The sequence below is a fragment of the Rutidosis leptorrhynchoides genome, chromosome 5 (genome assembly GCF_046630445.1).
Source record: "Rutidosis leptorrhynchoides isolate AG116_Rl617_1_P2 chromosome 5, CSIRO_AGI_Rlap_v1, whole genome shotgun sequence".
In the NCBI taxonomy this organism is placed as follows: Eukaryota; Viridiplantae; Streptophyta; class Magnoliopsida; order Asterales; family Asteraceae; genus Rutidosis; species Rutidosis leptorrhynchoides.
The window spans coordinates 48112818-48136288 of NC_092337.1; positions in this window are offsets into that span (position 1 = coordinate 48112818).

Sequence of the window (23471 nt, forward strand, 5' to 3'; positions counted from 1 at the left end):
GAATGCGACTAGCTAAACTAGAATCGAAACAGCAATTTGCTCTCTGTTTTATACTATGTGGTTTGTGTTTATTGATTTAGAATGTATGCTTCTGGAATATGAATCTTTATATGTTGTGAGATATATGGTTAGTTAATGTCAATCTCCGAAACCTTATGCATTGGGCACACAAGTGTCATACTTTGTGTAACTTCTGATTTGAGCTGAAAACTGAACATTCAACATTCATGAATAAACTGTACAAATTGGCTAAACAAAAATTGCTCGATTTTTGATATATATTAGTTTGACTTGTTCTTAAACTATGGCCACTGGCTTGTATCAATTTCATGTCCCTAGCTCAGGTTATAGCCAAAACAAAATCCGTGCGCGGTCAGAAACTGACTTGGCAAACCCCAAATGTACCCCTTCTGATTCCTGACTTTTCATTATTGTATGAGACCCTGGCCAGACTTTTCGGAATCAATTTTGAGTATACTTATGATCTGGAGTTTTCCATGTTTGCATGAATTTTGTACTATGAGATAATGTGCTAAGTATGCTACGTGTTCATGAACTTTGTGCATAACGATAAACTGAAATTGTGAAATTGACCATGTATGATCTAAAACGTGTTGTTTGACTTAGGTTTGACATGTTGACCAACATTTGGCATGAACTTACTGATGTTGACTTTGTTTGACCACATTGACCAAGTTTGACTTTCGGTTTGACTTCGGTTGACTTTGTTTGACTTGCATGATATAGTTGACTTTTACTTTGAAACGCGTCGAGTCGAGCAATGAGACAACTTATACTATGAAACCACACTTATTTAAAATACATATATTGACCAACCTAAATACGTATACTTAGGTTGCATTACTCAGCTGTAAACCGTACAAGTTTTTGTCTGTCATCCGAGCTTTATTCAAAGGTGAGTCTACAGTCCCGCTTTTTACATGTTTTCAGGGATGAGAATACACGCTGTTATACTTACATTATCAAATGCTTTTGTATTGACACGAGTACTATATTATGCATATTGAGTTTGTTCAAAAAGCCTCTAGCTTGAATACTTTTAATACCATCGGTGTAAGCACAATTTAGATGGATGGATCCGTTAGGTTAACAACCTCACCCTACAATATTAACTGTGGTGCATTTATTTTGAACATTAGATATACTCGAACAAGTGTATAACATTTTATGAGGTAAAGGCGGGTATAGTGGTTTCTATACTCAGGTCATTGCTAGTATTCAGGTGCTCAGATTATGCAAACGTTTTGTAACTTGGGGTTGTACTTGTAAAATCTCGTGGCCAAGGAAACTAAACTATTTTTCTGATAACTATTTTTCAGATACTATACAATGTTATTTAAACTGTGGTTTACGAACAAATGAGATAAAACTTGACAGGGTGTTGTCTACAAATGATTGAAACTTGACATGGTAGTGTCAACAAACTTTTGAAACGAGAAACGGTGTTGTCTAAAAAATTTAACATTAAACCTTGGTGGTCTCCCACTAATAAACGTTTTCGAAATGTTATTTCTTAAACATACTGTATTGTTTACCTAAAACCTGTAGATTCACTCAACATTATTGTTGATCCGTTTCGCGTGTTTTATTCTCAGGTATTAATTGATTCCGCTGTAGAATATTGCTGTTACATAGAAGTCAAGCCAAGCACTGGGATCAGAGTTAACATTCCATTAAAGGGATTTTTGACGGGGTGTTAAATAAATTTCCATTCTTAGAATCTTCCGACGTATTGACCCAACGCTTAGCCAACCATGCAATCTTTTTGTTTGACCATTGTGTCTCGTAACAACTTTTTGAAGTTGACGTTTGTTGAACTGTTTGTTGTTAATCCATTTATGGTTGATATTGTTGTTGTTGTTGTTGTTGTTGTTGCCATTGTTGAATACTTACCCCACATTCTTTGTTGTTATTGTTGTTGTTGTTGTTGTTGTTGTTGTTGTTGTTGTTGTTGTTGTTGTTGTTATTGTTGTATGTACGTATGTATGTATGTATGTATGTATGTATGTATGTATGTATGTATGTATGTATGTATGTATGTATGTATGTATGTATGTATGTATGTATGCAAAGTTTTTTGTTATAAAGTCAAAGGTTGTTGGGTTAAAAATAAATTTCGTTGAAGGCTCGGGTTTTGTAGAATGGATGCAGTAGCCGTTCCGGGATGATTTGGTGTCCTGAACGTCAAAAGACCCGATAAAGAACTGGGCAAAAATCGTTAGTAAATAATTGATTGTTAGAGAATTGATTATTTTAATTTTCGTTATTAGATGAAGACATTTTAAATTGTAGAATAAAGAATAGAATGGAAGATTGTAAAATTTGTATAATTATGTTTGAAAAAAATGAAAGAATATATATATAAAAAGGATCTAATTTTTTTTAAACTCAACAGCTAATCCCTTGGGATGTGTTTGTAACAGTCAATGTTTATATATATAGAATGTATACATGTATCATTTAACATATATCTTTGTATTTATCATGCATATCATTCCCTTATATACATAGGGAAGTCTGTTATAGTTGACATATAGAGGATGTACGATGTACATATATACGGGGAGAATGAATGGAATAAGGCAATCAAAAAAATTACATTTTTATGGTATCAGAGCTGTACCTATCTTCCTTCTCAAAACCTAAAAATAATTTTCTTTCTTTACTGGTATTGCTACTCCGATCATACCTTTAATCCTATTCCTTAATAATTTTTTTTACGACTACAGCAAGAACCTTCATCTATCTATATAATTCATTATCCAATATTAGCTTTCCACTTCATCCTTATCTCATGCCCATGTGCCAGAAAACTAAATCACAATTTTATTGATTCGATACATCACTAAAATCAACCAATCCCTTTCAACCAAAACAAAGATATCATATCTCTTACCTCTCTAACATCTTCATCTCTGTATCTTCTCCTATTCAATCACAAACATCACCATCTTCAATGGAAGAATCAAGGAAACAACAGGCGCCGTCAAATCCCGTCACCAACGCAGGTACTGCTTTTCTCACCACCACCACTCCCAATTAATCATCCTCATCCACTGGAAACACATTAAACCGCAACAACAATTATAGTGGCAGAGGTAATTTTTGAGATTCTAATCGAGGTCGTGGATAGTCTAGTCATGGGAGAAATAACTCTGGCCGTGGAAATCAGGGTTTTCAATAACAACAATATTCTGGACATCCAAGGCAATGGTCACCTTCAATTGGGCCTTCATCTTATAGCTCATCGGTTTGGCAGAATTCTACATGGGCCTCCCCACCCCCACTATGTTCATATCCTACCACGGGTTGGCCAATGCCCACAAATAGTTCTATCCAACCTGGTATTTTGGGCCCTCGGCCCACACATGTTAATGCACAGTCAGTGACTTCTACACCGATAAATCCACCTGATGATACTTGGTACCTCGACACGGGCGCGACATCACACATGACGGGTTCTCAAGGTAATCTCACATTTTATTATCCTTCAAATGTTAATAAGTGTATTATTGTTGGAAATGGTAACGGCATACCTATTAGTGGTCTTGGTCACACATCTTTACCTATAAATCCTAGCCGACATCTAATTCTTTCCAATGTTCTTCATTCACCTCACTTAATTAAAAACTTAATTTCTGTATGTCGTCATTCTATTGATAATCTTATTTATCTTGAATTTGATTCATTTGGTTTTACTGTAAAAGAATATCTGATGGGGACGCACATAATGCGGTGTAATAGCACCGGTGATTTATAACCTTTTTTACCCTCCAAACTACATCAACTTCAATCTCATTCATCATTTTCTGTTTCCTCGCATGATTTGTGCCATCAACGCCTAGAACATCCGGGTGTTAATGTTATTAAATCACTTAGTCATAAAAATTACATTCCATGTAATTTTATTAATAAAACATCCTTTTATCAATCTTGTGTTTTTGGCAAGCATGTTTGTTTACCTTATTATGCTTCTACTAATTCCACATTTAAAATCCTTTCGACATAATACATAGTGACTTATGGACATCACCAATTGTTAGTTCTAATGGACACCGTTACTATATTATTTTTCTTGATGACTACACTAACTTTTTATGGACTATACCTCTAAGCCAGAAGTCACAAGTATTTAATGTGTTCCTTACCTTTCAATCTCTTATCAAAACACAATTCAAAAAATAAATAAAAGCCTTTCAATATGATAACTTAACCTAATATTATAATACATCCTTCCATCAGTTTTGCAATAAAAATGGTATGGTGTTTCGTTTATCATGTCCTACACATCCTCTTAAAACAGTAAGTCGGAAAGAAAAATTCGTGCTATTAATAATATCATGCGTACCATAATGTCTCACTCCTCGGTCCCTGTTCATTTTTGGCTACACGCACTCAAAATGGCTACCTATTTACTAAATATTATTCCTAGTAAGATTCTTAACAACTTCTCTCCAACTCAAATGCTATAACACCATACACCAGAATACCAACATCTGCGTGTTTTCGGATGTTTATGTTATCCTCTTATTCTCGCCATGTTGTTTTCAACGAAACCAACTTCCCATTTTCCTCACTACAAAAATCTACACCTACAGACTACAAATTTTTTCATGACAACATTCACCCATCCTTTCTCGAATTATTTCAACAATCTGAGCCGATGTGACGACCCGAAAATTTTTGACCAAATTTAAACTTAATCTTTATATGATTTCGGCACGATAAGCAAAGTCTGTAATGTTGAGTCTTAAAATTTTTGAACTGTTTACATGGATTCAGTTAACCTTTGACTACTCCCGACGATTCACGAACTATTACTTGTAAATAAATAGATACATATATAAATATATATATATATATAAATATTACTTGTAAATATATGAAATATATCAAATCTATTTGTTTAAATATATATATATATATATATATATATATATATATATATATATATATATATATATAATTTGAAATATATTTTGAAATATTATATGATGTAATTGTTAGAATTAATAATGTAAAATAAAATAATATATAATAATTACTATTTAAAAATATATCTATATATGTAAATGAAGTATAATGAATACATATTTGTAGTTTCAAATTTATTTTGTAATCGACGATTACACTCAAATGTCATTCGATTGATATTAAGTAAGTTAAAAAAGAACTTATATGATTTTAAAATAAACGGTGATCTGAAAATGAGTTATATAAATTATAGGCTTATTAAAAATGAATTTGGGGGCTATTTATTAAATTTTAGAACTTTTTATATTTTACCTGGGATCGAGCGCGGACAGTTGATTTAATTTTTATTTAATAATTTTAAACAATTAATGACCGTTTTTATAAAATAATGGTTAGAATAAATATTTATAGTTAATTTAAGATTTTTAGGAAGACCTTTATCCGCCACTAATGATCAACGGAGCACGAATTTCAGTTTGTAAATGATATAGCAGACGACGGCTAACAATTTACACATTTATATTTCTAAATTATATTTAATGAAATTTACTGTACTTGATTGTTTGATTGTTATATTGATTGAATACTATCCTATTATAAGTGTCGGCAGATATAATTGGTTGGTGAAATTGTGCACGTTCTTTTCATATTAGAATCATTACCCTATTATTAATTTACGATCTTATGTCATATCTATATATATATTTACATATAGATAGATGATATCACATACACATATATCACACAAGTTTAACACCTTCTTCTTCCTCATATCATCCACCACCACTGGACACCACCGGGATAACTACCAAAAACCACCACCACCACCCTCTTTCACCTTAATCCGCCACCCTAAAACCTATTTAACCACCTCCTGTTAACCATCGAAACCAAACCACAACCGCCATCCACACCACACTTCGAAACCCATTTCCATCACTATGAATCTATTTATGATTACAGTCACCATCACCATCGAGAACACCACCCTAGATCACCTTCATCAATCACCCATGAATTGTTTCTCTCTCTCTCTCTCTCTCTATTATTCAAGCTCGGGAACAACCACAACTAAACCACCACTTAACCGACTGCTGCTACTATTCTGTTTTAGTTTCTGTGACGGGCTGAATGACCACCACAACATCACCTATGATCATCACCAAGACAACCATAATCACCACCCTAAAACCGCCAAATCAGCTACTGCAGCTGCTAACCGTTTTCTATTTCTGATTCGGTTCAACTCACTCAACCCACCATTAACCTGCTACCGTCATGCTGTTCCTGTTGCAGCTGTTTTTCTGTTCAAACCTTCGACAACAGCCTGCTGCACCTACTTCGCTGTTTCTTCTTTCTGTTTCAATCGAAACCCATAACTTCAACAACCACCAAGAAGAACCACCGTAATAGCTTCTGTCTTCTGCCTATCTGTTTTCTGTTGGTTTTCGAACAGCCACATACTACTGCTGCAGCTTCACGATTATACTTTTGTTTCTATGTTTCACTCAATTCCTACTGCTGCTGTACAAACCTATTTCCTGTTAAAAATAAAGATGATGATAAACGGGGAAGATGATGAACAGTGATTTACGATATGAAGATGATGATGATGATTATGGACGAGTTATACGCGTAATTTGATGAAGATTATCAAACTGCTACGCTGCATTTATTTCTGTTTTTTGTCAATTAAAAACGAAACCAAACAAACCTTGTGATTTTATGTCGTTGTTCCTTTTTGGCTACTAGTTTCATCATCATCCACCTGCAAACAATGAAAACAATGATACTGTAATGAAGATGGAATGATGATCGTGATGATGATCACGAGAGTGATGTTGATGATGATGTGAATCAATGATGGTTTAATGACGATGTAGATGATGGTAAGCTGTGATATTAATAAATTATTATGATGATGCTGAAAACGTTATATGATTAAGATGATGGTTAGGGAAGTATGATGATGGCGATCGAAGGATGACGATATAAATGATGTTAATGAAGAAGAAGATAGAAACAGATAAAATAGGTTATATAATTTAACTAGGTAATTAAAACAGAAAAGAGGCAGCAGGGCAACAGTTTTGTGGTGTGTGGGGTTAAGCGAGAGGTCTTGGGTTCGAGCCTGGGCAGTGGCGTTTATTTTTTTTGAAGGCTTGTTACTTAAGGTAGTATTTTTTTAATATTATACATTATTATTATTATTACTATTATTATTATTATTATTATTATTATTATTATTATTATTATTATTATTATTATTATTATTATTATTATTATTATTATTATTATTATTATTATTATTATTATTAAACTAACACTAATATTAAAATTATGATTATTATTATTATTATCATTAGTATTAATAGGATTATCAAAATTATTATTATTATTATTATTATTATTATTATTATTATTATTATTATTATTATTAACATTAGTATTAGTATTATCATTAAGAATATCCTTATTACTAAAATTATCATTTTTATTAAAAATTATCATATTTAAAAGTATTATTATTAATAAAAGTATTATTATTAAAAATTATCATTATTATTATTATTTTTAAACACTAGTATTATTATGATCATTATCATTGTTATTATTATTAAAATCATTAATATTATTATTAATATTATTATTATTATTAATTCACTAAATAAATATCATATATATATATATATATATATATATATATATATATATATATATATATATATATATATATATATATATATATATATATATATATATATATATATATATATATATATATATATATATATATATATATAAAATAAATACTAAGTACTTATATAAAATATATAAAATAAATATAGTTAATTAAGTTATTAATAAAACATATAAGTTACTAAAATAATAATTAATAATAATATATAAATTGTTCGATTACGATTATATGTGTTAATATATATACTTGATATAGGTTCGTGAATCCGAGGCCAACCCTGCATTGTTCAGTATTGTCGTATGCATATTTTTACTACAAAATATCGTATCGTGAGTTTCATTTACTCCCTTTTTATTAACTGCTTTTACAATATATTTTTGGGACTGAGAATACATGAGATGCTTTTATAAATGTTTGACACGATAGACACAAGAAAAACATTCCTCGAATGAATTATTATACACACAGAAGTTCTGTCGGTTATTATATCGAATATCGCCCCTGATTATTATAGCTTGGTAACCTAAGAATTAGGGAAATGGCCCCTAATTGACGAGAATCCTAAAGGTAGATCTATGGGTACTGACCAGCCCCATCCGGGTTACGGATGCTTTAGTACTTCGAGGTTTATATATATACATATGATACTTGTATATTATAGACTGAAAGTTCTGTTTATTTTGGGTATATTCATGATGCGCTTTATATGTTAAGGTCGGTTACCAAGCAAAGGTTATATATAGAGAGAATGATTTTTATACACAGATTATGTGTATGTTATTTTGTACATGAGATATGTGTACGGTTATTAAAAATCGTGAGGCAACCTACGGGGGAGAAAAGAATACGAACCTACTCTGCCAAACATTTATGAAAAATGGTTTCGTGCACGAGATAGGTGTACTGTATTTAAATCTTGTGGTCGATCAAAATTACTGAATTTTATTGTTTATGATAAACTTATGAACTCACCAACCTTTTGGTTAACACTTTTAAACATGTTTATTCTCAGGTATTAAAGAAATCTTCCGCTGTGCATTTGCTCATTTTAAAGATATACTTGGAGTCATTCATGGCATATTTCAAAAGACGTTGCATTCGAGTCGTTGAGTTCAAAAAGATTATTATTAAGTAAATGACAGATTAAGTCATTTATAGTTTGGATATTATGAAATGGTATACATAATTATCAATTTTCGTTGTAATGAAAGTTGTCTTTTATAAATGAAGGCAATGTTTGTAAAACGTATCATATAGAGGTCAATACCTCGTAATGAAACCAATGAATATGAAACGTTTATAATCGATATGAAGGGGTCGTTAAAGTTGGTATCAGAGCATTGGTCTTAGCGAACCAGGTCTTGCATTAGTGTGTCTAAACTGATAGTTGTTAAGATGCATTAGTGAGTCTGGACTTCGACCGTGTCTGCATGTCAAAAGTTTTGCTTATCATTTCGTGTCAAAAATTACCTGCTTATCATTCTTAGTCTAGACACATCTTACTGCATTGATTGCATAGATAATGTATAGACAGATTCATATCTTAGCATATCTGTTACTATAAACTTTGTTTGACTGTTTCCGAAGATTCCTCCGTAATCTATGGAATTTTGGTATTATATATACATATGAAAATTATGTATTGAAGAATACCAATCTAAATCCTATAATCTATCTCCTATCGAAAATCATTTCCCTGATTATACAAGATGGATCCTGCAACCAGTTTGAGTTCCTCGGATTCCGACAGCTATTTCGATATGGATTTCCACAGTAGCTCCGAAAGCAGTGTAATCGGAATGGATCAACCAATAAGCCATCATCAATTCTGGATGAATTGGGGATGAGTTCGTAGTCGACTTAATCAATGGAGACAAGAAGAAGGTGATCCCCTCCACCCACCAACCTACACTCTTGGCGAAGAACCTGAAGCACTTACCGGTGAACCTGTCCGAAACACCATTTTCTCTCTCATTTCTAGAATATCTCGTCACGATTATATACTATCTCAAATTTTAAATCTTATTCATCCGCTTGTTCAAACCGCCAATCATCCCGAAATAATAGAAGAAGTCAACGAGCTTCACACCCGGGTAATGACTTTGGAGCATATGGTGCAAAACTTACAAGTACCAGCAGTATCACCTACACCAAAAGTACCACCAGCATCAGCACTAGTACCACCAACAACAACATTACACGCCTCAACATCACAATCCGTACCTCGAGCATAACCTTCATTCTATCTATTGTTCTACATCATTTATCTTTGTTCTACGTATCGTTCTACGTATCGTTCTACATCAAAGATCTTTTGTACAGAATAATTAATTGTGAAAATATTTTAACGGTTAGGTAATACCCGAAGAATATTTAGATTTCACATTAATATGTTACACTGTACATTCTTATATTCTGATTCAACAGTCATTTACTATTCTACTTACATCTACAGATATACGTATCTGTTCACCGCAGAATAACCATTTTCATTCAAACTCAATTTCATATACGAATTTTGACCGATCATAATCCAAGTCAAGATTTAACATGTGGCATAATGAAGAAATTATTGGCAGAATAAAAATTGATTAGAAACAAACTAATTAACTATATGAAATTTTGTTAAGAATCCACGCTAACAATATCCTAGCTAACTGTTCCTATATCCGTTATGACTATTTCCTTATTACATTTTATTTATTGTCATTTTAATTATCGTAATTAATTATTGCAATTTTAATACTCACAATTTTATTTATCGTCATTTAAATACTGTTATTTATTTTACGCACTTTAAATATCGTCATTTAAATACTGTCATAATATACTAGTCTTGGTTAATCCCGAGACAATATAATATAATTAATTGAGACATGCGTCGATTAATTCTAAGATTATATATTGGACTATTGGACTACTAACATTGGACAACTAAAAGATATTAGAATATTGATTATAACATATTAGACTAAACATTTCTTCAAGTTTGCCACTTGATTTGATCTTAAACAATCTTTTGTATCTTGACGATTACAATCTGCGTTCAAATTCGTCAAAATTTCCTGAAAACACCTCGGATCGATAACCAATGATTCAGATTCATTAACCTTGAGAATGCTGATGAAGCAGCAAAAGCTATAGATGGTCTTAATGGCCAAAAGCTTGATAATAAGTATGGTGTGTTGAAAAAGCTCAGATTTGGAACTGAAAAATGGATTGAGCAAACCCTGAAAGAGACTATGGACAAATCATAAGGATTAAAAGAATCCGGATGATTCTGTATCTAATAAAATCTTTAGCGAATACCTTGCTTCTCACACATGTTAAATTCTTGCGGAAGAATTTTCTTCATCAACCTTCGATCTTAGAAATTCCAAAATATCATCATAAATATCTTCGATATTTCTGAGGATATTTTCATAAATACTCTTGTCCAAAATTATTTATCTCTTCATGCTGTCTGCGTTACATCATAAAGGAAACTGTTTTAGTTTCTATATCTCTATAACATTCGAGTTTAAACTGTGAATGATTTCTGAAGAAGTGTTGGGAGTTGAAGCATGAGTTAGTATAATGTAATGACGCTTGGCCAACGTGATTATATTACAATAAGTCATGCTGAATTTCTAATGGGACGTGATGATTCACAGATCATACCGTCATCATGTACCATATCACATAACTCTTTCATTCTATTTAACCTCTAAACATATCAAGAACATATTTTCTTGATATTTCTATCTTTCCGAAAGCTCTGGTAATTTAACAAATCAGATCGTGCTATTACCATTTCTTTCTTAGAACGTTAGTCATGATCATTCAAAATTCAAAGATTTAATCTACAAATCCGAGACGTCTTAATCGCTTTACTTAAGGTCGAGAAGAGAAAACAGAAGCATGGAGCTTCGAAACATAAATAGGAGTATAAATCCCAACAAATAGGAAAAATTATAAACCGTGAATGTCAATAATTATGAAAAGACAGAGGCAAGGTAAGATTATAAAAACCACCACCCCAAGAGCGTTGTAGAAGTAAAAATATTCTTCTGGTAGAAGATAGAAAAGAAAAATGACGGTAAAAATGGTTAATATAATAGCAAGGATAAGAATAGGATTGAGCAAATTAACAGATCTTTTGAAGGTATGAATTGTGAAAGAAAGTATAGGAGTGGTGAAAATAATGGAACGGAAGAAATTAATTTATAGCGAAATATCAGACATAAGTAATCGAGGCAGATTACCGCATTTAATCAAAGAGAATCTTAATTTCCTTAATTTCTGAAGAATCAAATCTTATATAGATTACAAAGATTTTCATTAAATCCCTTGGATTCCGGAAATCAACCCTGAAAGATAAGACAGACATTTAATTTCCTCATTCCGCTCTTTTGCGTTAGCTTCACTTATACTCTTCCAGTAATCGAATCGTTTTATCCATATTACTTAATGGTGATAAAACTCTATTTATAAACTCATATTCATCATGAAAACATTCTTAGTGCTAGCCATGATGACCTCTATCAACTTTAGGGACGAAATTTCTTTAACGGGTAGGTACTGTGACGGCCCGAAAATTTTTAACCAAATTTAAACTTAATCTTTATATGATTTCGGCACGATAAGCAAAGTCTGTAATGTTGAGTCCCAAAATTTTTGAACTATTTACATGGATTCAATTAACCTTTGACTACTCCCGACGATTCATGAACTATTACTTGTAAATAAATAGATACACATATAATATATATATATATATATATATATATATATATATATATATATATATATATATATATATATATATATATATATATATATATATATATTACTTGTAAATATATGAAATTATATCAAATCTATTAGTTTATATATATATATATATATATATATATATATATATATATATATATATATATATATATAATTTGAAATATAAATTGAAATATTATATGATGTAATTGTTAGAATTAATAATGTAAAATAAAATAATATATAATAATTACTATTTAAAAATATATCTATATATGTAAATGAAGTATAATGAATATATTTGAAGTTTCGAATTTATTTTGTAATCGACGATTACACTCAAATGCCATTCGATTGATATTAAGTAAGTTAAAAAAGAACTTATATGATTTTAAAATAAACAGTGATCTAAAAATGAGTTATATAAATTATAGGCTTATTAAAAATGTATTTGGGGGCTATTCGTTAAATTTTAGAACTTTTTATATTTTACCTGGGATCGAGCGCGGACAGTTGATTTAATTTTTATTTAATAATTTTAAACAATTAATGACCGTTTTTATAAAATAATGGTTAGAATAAATATTTATAGTTAATTTAAGATTTTTAGGAAGACCTTTATCCGCCACTAATGATCAACGGAGCACGAATTTCAGTCCGTAAATGAAATAGCACACGACGGCTAACAATTTACACGTTTATATTTCTAAATTATATTTAATGAAATTTACTGTACTTGATTGTTCGATTGTTATATTGATTGAATACTATCCTATTGTAAGTGTCGGCAGATATAATTGGTTTGTGAAATTGTGCACGTTCTTTTCATATTAGAATCATTACCCTATTATTAATTTACGATCTTATGTCATATCTATATATATATTTACATATAGATAGATGATATCACATACACATATATCCTACAAGTTTAACACCTTCTACTTCCTCATATCATCCACCACCAATGGACACCACCGGGATAACTACTAAAAACCACAACCACCACCCTCTTTCACCTTAAGCTGCCACCCTAAAACCCATTTAACCACCTCCTGTTAACCATCAAAACCAAAATATAACCGCCATCCTCACCACACTTCGAAATCCATTTCCATCACTGTGAATCTTTTATGATTACAGTCACCATCACCATCGAGAACACCACCCAAGATCACCTTCATCAATCACCCATGAACTGTTTCTCTCTCTCTCTCTATTATTCAAGCTCGAGAACAACCACAACCAAACCACCATTTAATCGACTGCTGCTGCCATTCTGTTTCAGCATCTGTGACGGGCTGAATGACCACCACAACATCACCTATGATCATCACCAAGACAACCATAATCACCACCCCAAAACCGCTAAATTAGCTACTGCAGCTGCTAACTATTTTCTGTTTCTGATTCGGTTCAACCCACTCAACCCACCATCAACCTGCTACCGTCACGCTGCTCCTGTTGTAGCTGTTTTTCTGTTCAAACCTTCAACAACAGCCTGCTACACCTACTTTGCTGTTTCTTCTTTCTGTTTCAATCGAAACCCATAACTTCAACAACCACTAAGAAGAACCACCGTAACAGCTTCTGTCTTCTGCCTATCTATTTTCTGTTGGTTTTTGAACAGCCACATACTACTGCTGCAGCTTCACGATTATACTTTTGTTTCTATGTTTCACTCAATTCCTACTGCTGCTGTACAAACCTATTTCCTGTTAAAAATAAAGATGATGATAAACGGGGAAGAAAATGAACAGTGATTTACGATATGAAGATGATGATGATGATTATAGACGAGTTATACGCGTAATTTGATGAAGATTATCAAACTGCTACGCTGCTTTTATTTCTATTTTTTGTCAATTAAAAACGAAACCAAACAAACCTTGTGATTTTCTGTTGTTGTTCCTTTCTGGCTACTCGTTTCATCATCATCCACCTGCAAATAATGAAAACAATGATACTGTAATGAAGATGGAATGATGATCGTGATGATGATCATGAGAGTGATGTTGATGATGACGTGAATGAATGATGGTTTAATGACGATGTAGATGATGGTAAGCTGTGGTATTAATAAATTATGATGATGGTGAAAACGTTATACGATTAGGATGATGGTTAGGGAAGTATGATGTTGACAATTGAAGGATGATGATATAAATGATGTTAATGAAGAAGAAGATAGAAGCAGATAAAATAGGTTATATAATTTAACTAGGTAATTAAAACAGAAAAGAGGCAGCAAAGCAACGGTTTTATGGTGTGTGGGGTTAAGCGAGAGGTCTTGGGTTCGAGCCTGGGCAGTGGCGTTTATTTGTTTTTTTTAATGCTTGTTACTTAAGGTAGTATTTTTTAATATTATATATTATTATTATTATTATTATTATTATTATTATTATTATTATTATTATTATTATTATTATTATTATTATTATTATTATTATTATTATTATTATTATTATTATTATTAAACTAACACTAATATTAAAATTATGATTATTATGATTATTATTATTAGTATTAATAGGATTATCAAAATTATTATTATTATTATTATTATTATTATTATTATTATTATTATTATTATTATTATTATTATTATTATTATTATTATTATTATTATTATTATTAACATTATTATTAGTATTATCATTAAGAATATCCCTATTATTAAAATTATCATTTTTATTAAAAATTATCATATTTAAAAGTATTATTATTAATAAAAGTATTATTATTAAAAATTATCATCATTATTATTATTTTTAAACACTAGTATTATTATGATCATTATCATTATTATAATTATTAATATTATTATTAAGATTATTATTATTATTAATTCACTAAATAAATATCATATATATATATATATATAAGAAAAATATATTTATTACATATAACATAACTATATTATATTTTTATAATAAGTACTATGTACTTATTTAAAATATATAAAATAAATATAGTTAATTAAGTTATTAATAAAACATATAAGTTACTAAAATAACAATTAATAATAATATATAAATTGTTAGGTTACGATTATATGTGTTAATATATATACTTGATATAGGTTCGTGAATCCGAGGCCAACCCTGCATTGTTCAGTATCGTTGTATGCATATTTTTACTACAAAATATCGTATCGTGAGTTTCATTTACTCCCTTTTTATTAACTGCTTTTACAATATATTTTTGGGACTGAGAATACATGAGATGCTTTTATAAATGTTTGACGCGATAGACACAAGCAAAACATTCCTCGAATGAATTATTATACAGACATAAGTTCTGTAGGATATTGTATCGAATATCGCCCCTGAATATTATAGCTTGGTAACCTAAGAATTAGGGAAATGGCTCCTAATTGACGCGAATCCTAAAGGTAGATCTATGGGTACTGACCAGCCCCATCCGGGTTACGGATGCTTTAGTACTTCGAGGTTTATATATATACAGACGATACTTGTATATTACAGACTGAAAGTTCTGTTTATTTTGGTGATAATCATGATGCGCTTTATATGTTAAGGTCGGTTACCAAGCAAAGGTTATATATAGAGAGAATAATTTTTATATACAGGTTATGTGTATGTTATTTTGTACACGAGATATGTGTACGGTTATTAAAAATCGCGAGGCAACCTACGGGGGAGAAAAGGATACGAACCTACTCTACCAAACATTTATGAAAAATGGTTTCGTACACGAGATATGTGTACTGTATTTAAATCTTATGGTCTATCAAAATTACTGAATTTTATTGTTTATGATAAACTTATGAACTCACCAACCTTTTGATAGACACTTTTAAACATGTTTATTCTCAGGTATTAAAGAAATCTTCCTCTGTGCATTTGCTCATTTTAAAGATATACTTGGAGTCAGTCATGGCATATTTTAAAAGACGTTGCATTCGAGTCGTTGAGTTCAAAAAGATTATTATTAAGTAAATGACAGATTAAGTCATTTATAGTTTGGATATTATGAAATGATATACATAATTGTCAATTTTTGTTGTAATGAAAGTTGTGTCTTTTAAAAACGAATGCAATGTTTGTAAAACGTATCATATAGAGGTCAATACCTCGTAATGAAACCAATGAATATGAAACGTTTATAATCGATATGAACGGGTCGTTAAAGCCTACATCTCTTAATTGGTCATCAACCACTACTACTACTACACCCAATACACCTAATATACCTAGTGTACCAAAGTCATTTAACTGAGCCCACTGCTACACCTATTAATCTTGTGCCCAATAAAGATTCTGGGTCTCATCACTCCACCTCACGTGATTCTGGTCCTGTCTCATATTCTCAAACTAATTTGCCTAATGCTTCTAATTCCGCTACAAACTCTGACATGTCTCAGTCCTCAACATCTCAACCCTCTAATGATAATACACTTCCTATTCGCTCCATAACTACACGATCAATGTCAGGTATTTTTAAACCAAATACACCTTTTAATCTTTCTGCTTCTACATCTATGTTTCATCTTCCTACTAATCCCACAATAGCTTTAGTTGACCCTAATTGGTGTCGTGCCATGAATGACAAATACCAAGCTTTGATTGATAATAAGACGTGGTAATTAGTACCTCGTCAATCGCATATGCATATTATTATTTCCATATGGATTTTTCGTCACAAGACAAAAGATGATGGTACATTTGAGCGTTACAAAGCTCGACTTGTTGGTGATGGGCGAGCTCAAAAGCTCGGAGTTGATTGTCACGAGACATTTAGTCCGGTGGTTAAGCCATCTACTATCGAACTGTACTTAGTATCTTCGTTTCTAAATCTTGGCCAATTCATCAATTAGATGTCAAAAATGCATTTCTCCATGGACATCTTAATGAAACGATATATATGTATCAACCCATTGGTTTTAAGGGTCATACTCACCCTAATCACGTATGCTTGCTCAAATGCTCTCTTTACGGTTTGAAACAGTCACCACGAGCATGGTACCAACATTTTGCGGATTTTGTTTATACAATTGGCTTTACTCATAGCAAATGTGATCACTCCATCTTTGTCTATAAAATTGGAAAACATATCGCATACTTGATTCTCTATGTTGATGATATCATTCTTGCCTCTTCATTCTATTTTTTACTTGACTATTTAATATCCAAATTAGCGGGAGAATTTTCTATGAAGGACCTGGGTCTTTTAAGTTCTTTTCTTGGTATTTCTGTAACTAGATGCACTAACGGTTTATTTCTTAATCAAACAGCATATGCTCGAGCAGGTATGGTTTCTTGCAACCCGTCTTCGACTCCTATTGACACGTATGGTAAACAAAGTGCATCTTTGGGTTCACCTTATCAGATCCCACTTATTATAGAAGTCTTTCCGGAGCCCTTTAATATCTTACATTTACGAGACCAGACATTTCATATGCAGTTCAGCAAATCTGCCTACACATGCATGCTCCGCAAGACGCTCACATGCTTGCTCTAAAGCGTATTATTAGATATATAGAAGGCACTATAATTCTCAGTTTATTCATCTCCAAATCTTCCTCTCGGTCTCTTGTATCATATACTGATACGGATTGGGCCGGTTGTCCTGACACTCGACGTTCTACTTCAGGATATTGTATTTACTTAGGTGATAACTTGATCTCATGGTCTTCAAAAAGACAACCGACTATTTGTAGATCTAGCACCGAGGCCGAATACCGAGGAGTTGCAAATGTGGTCGTTGAATCATGTTGGTTACGTAATTTGTTACTCGAGCTCACATGTCCAAAAATGAACACCACTATCGTCTATTATGACAACGTAAGTGCCATTTATTTATCCGGTAACCCCGTTCAACATCAACGAACAAAACACATAGAGCTTGATATCCATTTTGTTTGAGAAAAGGTTTCACATGGTCAAGTTCGCATCCTACATGTGTAAAGAAGGTTTCAAATAGCTGATATTTTCACCAAAGGACTGCCGCGGGTATTATTTGATGAGTTTCGTTCCAGTCTCTGCATTCGGAAACCTATCGCTTCAACTGCAGGGGAGTAATAGTCAACGTTTATATATATAGAATATATACATGTATCATTTAGCATATGATGATGGTTTTGTGCAACGTACATCTTTTACCCTCTAAATTTATATATGATTCAAACACTACAAATGAGCACACACAACTAACAAGCACTTAGAACCCGGTTATTATAGCACTTTAATGTAAGTATTCTTATCAAGTTCGTCCCAAGAGAGCAGTGTAAGTCGAATATTTGAAACTATAGATTGTCTTAGAGTTTGTTTGATTGGGGGGGGGGGGGGGGGGTTTGATTGATTGTAATTAACAACTAAAACTTGCACAATTAAACAAACTTATACTTAACAAGTAAACTAGTAGGAAGAAACAAGTAACGAAGTATTAAGACTTAAATCAAATTAACTAAGAAGTGTTCACTTATCTAATCCTCTCTATGCTTGGCTTGCCCCGTTTTGCCTATTTTGCTATCTCATTCGTTGTTGAACTATTAAATGTTTAGCATCACTACTAAACCTCAAATCAAATAACACTCCACGAATTCACATAAGCATTGTATTCTAAGATCGAGTTAAGCATGATTTGGTCATTGAGATTGAACTTGGGTTAAAATCACTTAAAACCCCCAACTATAGAAATCACTTAAGATAAACGGCACTACTATGTTGACTAAAGGCCAATTGAAAACCAACCTAGATCAAGAACACAATCACTTGCAATTCCTAAGCTAGTTGTCTAGATCACCTAAGGTGTTGAAGCACACATTGATTCACTTCTCAAATCACTGAGAGAGCTACTCAACATATGTAATCAAAGTCAAGCCTAAAACAAACTCATAGCAATGGATCTTTAGCTAACTCAACAACATATGATCATGTAATTCATTCAAACAACATTATTCAATTGATTATGGGGCAAACACAACCATTAGAGATTCATAGATAAGCAAACACAAGAGATTTAGCCAATCATGGCTAAAATCAAACTAATAATAAGCATAGAAACGTAAACAATCATCATCTTCAAGTTGTTACAAGTAATTAATGCAAAGTATGTAAAGTAAAGTGAAGTTTACAACCCCAGATGTAAAGAAGATGAAGATCTAAAGCTAAACAATGATGAATCTTGAGCTAGCTTCCTTGAATCCACCCTTAAACACCAATGGATGATAAAATTAGGGTTTTGTATGTGAAATTCGGACCTAAGACAGCTGCTCTCTAAAGATGGATATGATAAATGAGCTAATCTCGTTCCTTTTATAGTGCTAAAAATCTGGGCTGAAACAGCGACGGGAGCGCCACTTTTGATGCAGGAGCGGCGCTTTTGGCTTAAGTGAGGAGCGGCGCTTTTGATCAGGAACGCCGCTTTTGGCAACATTCTGGGACGACGCTTTTGCTATAGGAGCGTCATTTTTGGCTAGATAGGAGCGGCGCTCTTGACTTTAGGAATGGCGCTTCTGGCCACTGGTGGAAAATGGAGCTGAAATGTGCATAAGAACGTCGCTTTTAATGTTGGTGCGGCGCTTTTGCTCCATAGGAGCGGCCCTCTTAGTTGAGGAGCGGCGCTTTTTGAGCTGATTCTGCACTTTCCAATTCCTTAGTCAATTTTGCCCAAGATTTGGTCAATTTTACACCAAATCAAGTCCTTAGCCCTTAAATTATCATTTAGCTCAATAGCACACAAAATAAGCTCCAAGATTGTCACGACCCTACTTTTTCTGTTATCTTTTACCGTTTATTATTTAACGTCCATTAATTGTTATTCATGCCACGTCATTTCTATGACCATATTATTATTTTAGTAATAATATATTATTTATTATGTGTTATATGAATATTTGTATTCATATATAAAGTTGTACGTTTCTACGTGTCGTGGATTTCTATCTGGCGAATCATTTCGGTTTTCAAACCAACGGTCAGACTTTTAGGATTTTTAAATCCAAATTATTTTAAATATGATATTTTTATGTCATATGTATATATATAGTATTTATATATTATATTTTTCACGCGTACGTTATTCCTCCGAATATTTAATCGCATAGCGATGTTTTCGCGTTTCGGGTTTCGTTCGGGCATTCGGGCCACAAGAAATTTATCATTTAACAAAAATGGCCCACTAAGGGGACCACCCCATGCCAATCGGCCAAACACTCCAAGGGGAGGGAGTGTTAGGCTCATTTCCCCATTTTTTTATTTTTACCATCTCCTTTAAACATTTCCTCAAAACCCTTATATTTTTCTCTCAAGTTTTTCTCCTCCCTCTTCTCCTTTTTTGTGCCATTTCCAACACCAACCATCATCATCATCATCATCATCATCATCATCATCATCTTTATCAATCAAGCACTCATTTCAAGAAGATTTCATCATTTCCGGATTCACCGCATCATTCTCTACGCGTCTATACTAATCATTTCTTGATTAGGGTATAAACCCTAATCCTAGATTTTTCATTTTTATTCATTTTTACTGTTTTTGATGTTATTATGATAGTATAGTACTTGTGTATTGTTGTATTGATGATTGGATGTGTAGAAATACTCGTTTATGTATGATTTCGGTTTGATTAATTTTGGACAGCAGATTGTTGGTTAAAATCAGTGAACTTAACAGTGGTTTTTGATAATAAAAAAAAGTGTTTATATGAGTTCCTCTCATCAATACAATAATTTTAGGCTTTGGATTCATGTTGTTTTGAGTTTCGGATCAAAAGTTATGCCCGATTTAGGGGTTTGATGAAATTGAAATGTAAAAATGTGTGTGTTCTGTTTTGGTCCGATTTTGTGACCATTTTTGGAGTCTCTAGGATGTACTAGTGGGTTAGGATTGATGATTGGATAACATTCATGTTCGGGTCATCGAAATCCGAGCCACGGATCACCCGGAATGGCTAAAACAAGATTTAAAGCGGATTAATGTTCTAAGTTGGTTTATGGCTGTTTTTCATGACTCATGAACTGACCTTAGGGTGTTCTTAAATTATCTAATGTGTAGGGTTGATTGGTTAGATGAAGATATATATAAAATTCGTCGAAAACCGACACCCGAGGCTCAAGTTATAACCCGGCGAACTTTTAATTAAACTTATGGTTATAAAATTTGAACTTATGTTATAAATAATGATTTTCATTATTATTAAATTACTTATGATATAAAAGTAATTATTTTTTTTATTTAAGACTTATGATATATATTAATTATATCATTTATTAATTACATTATGATTTAATTATACTTTTAATTAAACTTATGATTAATAATACTTTTATTGTTAATGAAAAATACTTATGATAAGTATTAAAATTATGTTATGGGATTAATATATTAAGACTTATAATAAAGATTAATTAATTATTTGATTATTATAAGGCTTCGTTATTATTTAATTATAATTTATGTATTAAACACTTATGGTTTAATAATTATAATTAAAACTTATGATATGATTAATAATATTTATGATATGGTTAAAATTTTATTATTAATTAATAATACTTATGTTATGATTAATATTTAATTAATTAATTAAATAATTATGTTATATTAATTATATCATTTAAACTTATGTTAACTTTATAATTCAATTTAATTTAATTAAACTTATGATATGACATGATTATACATATATGACTTTAAATAGTATTATAACTTATCTATTTATACAATATTATAAATCAAGGGATTGAATCCTATGTGTCACCTCCTCCTTCTCCGAGTCCGCGTGTCATCCAATGTGTCATATGATCATTGGTCAGTTTTTTTCCCTGATGACCTGGCAGCCCGCTTGGCTCCAATTTGAATTCAAAATTCCATTATTTTAACAGTTACAATCAAATATTTAGGATCGCTTGGCTCCAATTTGAATTCAAAATTCCATAATTTCATCGGTTACAATCAAATATTTAGGATCTCACATTATTACTCTGTCAAAAACGTTTTCATCTTCCACCAAATAAATCTCGCACACACAATCGATACATCTGTAAAATCCTACATAATCAAAAGAATTTTGTGTTCGTCAACAATCAATCCTAGATAGGTTCCGAATTTCTAATCGAATAATCACGCGACATATTCAGATTCATATTATTCATCTTCATATTCAGATTATGATATTGCTAATCCACGTTTTCGTTTTAGGGTTAATAAACCCTTTTCATCCTCGATTGTTGTTGGTTGTGTATACTTTGAGGTGGGGTTTTTGTTCATACCTATTCTCCCGATTTATCTTATCAATTTATTTTTTAATCCAAAAATTAATTACGGTTTGCTGATATTTACTTTAGGTTTCGAACTACTATTCTGATGATGCAATATCATCACCAAATATCTGAGAAATTGTAGTCGGTATTTTCATTATTACTCATCTATTATCGTCGTATTATTTTTCTTCATGTACTAAGTTTTTATTTGGTAATGTTTTCTCATCTTTATCCATCAGTTTTTAATGTTTTATTTTATATGTTCATCTATATGTATATGTGAATATGTGTCTGTTTGATTTTTTATTGATCTATAATGCTGATTGTTTATATTGTTTGAATATTTGTTGTAGGGTCTAAGGAAAAATATTGATAATTTAAATACATTTTTAACATACTTTGTGTTAGGTTTTTGCTGCTTTAGGTTTATGAGTGTTAGTGATCATTGTTGAGCAATGAAGCTAATGTTACAATTCACAAGTCTAGATTATTGATATTTTGTACTAAATTTACTTACAAATTTTTGAAGTTTATTAGGTAATATAACTTAGAATATGAAGCACTTCACAAATGTCATAATATGAAACACTACATTAAATTGTTCAACAATGAGCACTAACACTCATAATAACACAATTTGGAAACTCAAAATTTTCTGCTCTTCAAACTGTTAAAGATGCCATTAAACTCGAGTTTTCTTCTTAATCGTTATTTACTATTTAAATCAGTTCGTTTGGCATTGTTGTTTATCAGTATTTCAACATCTCCAACTCCAAAGTTTTCAGCCTCAAG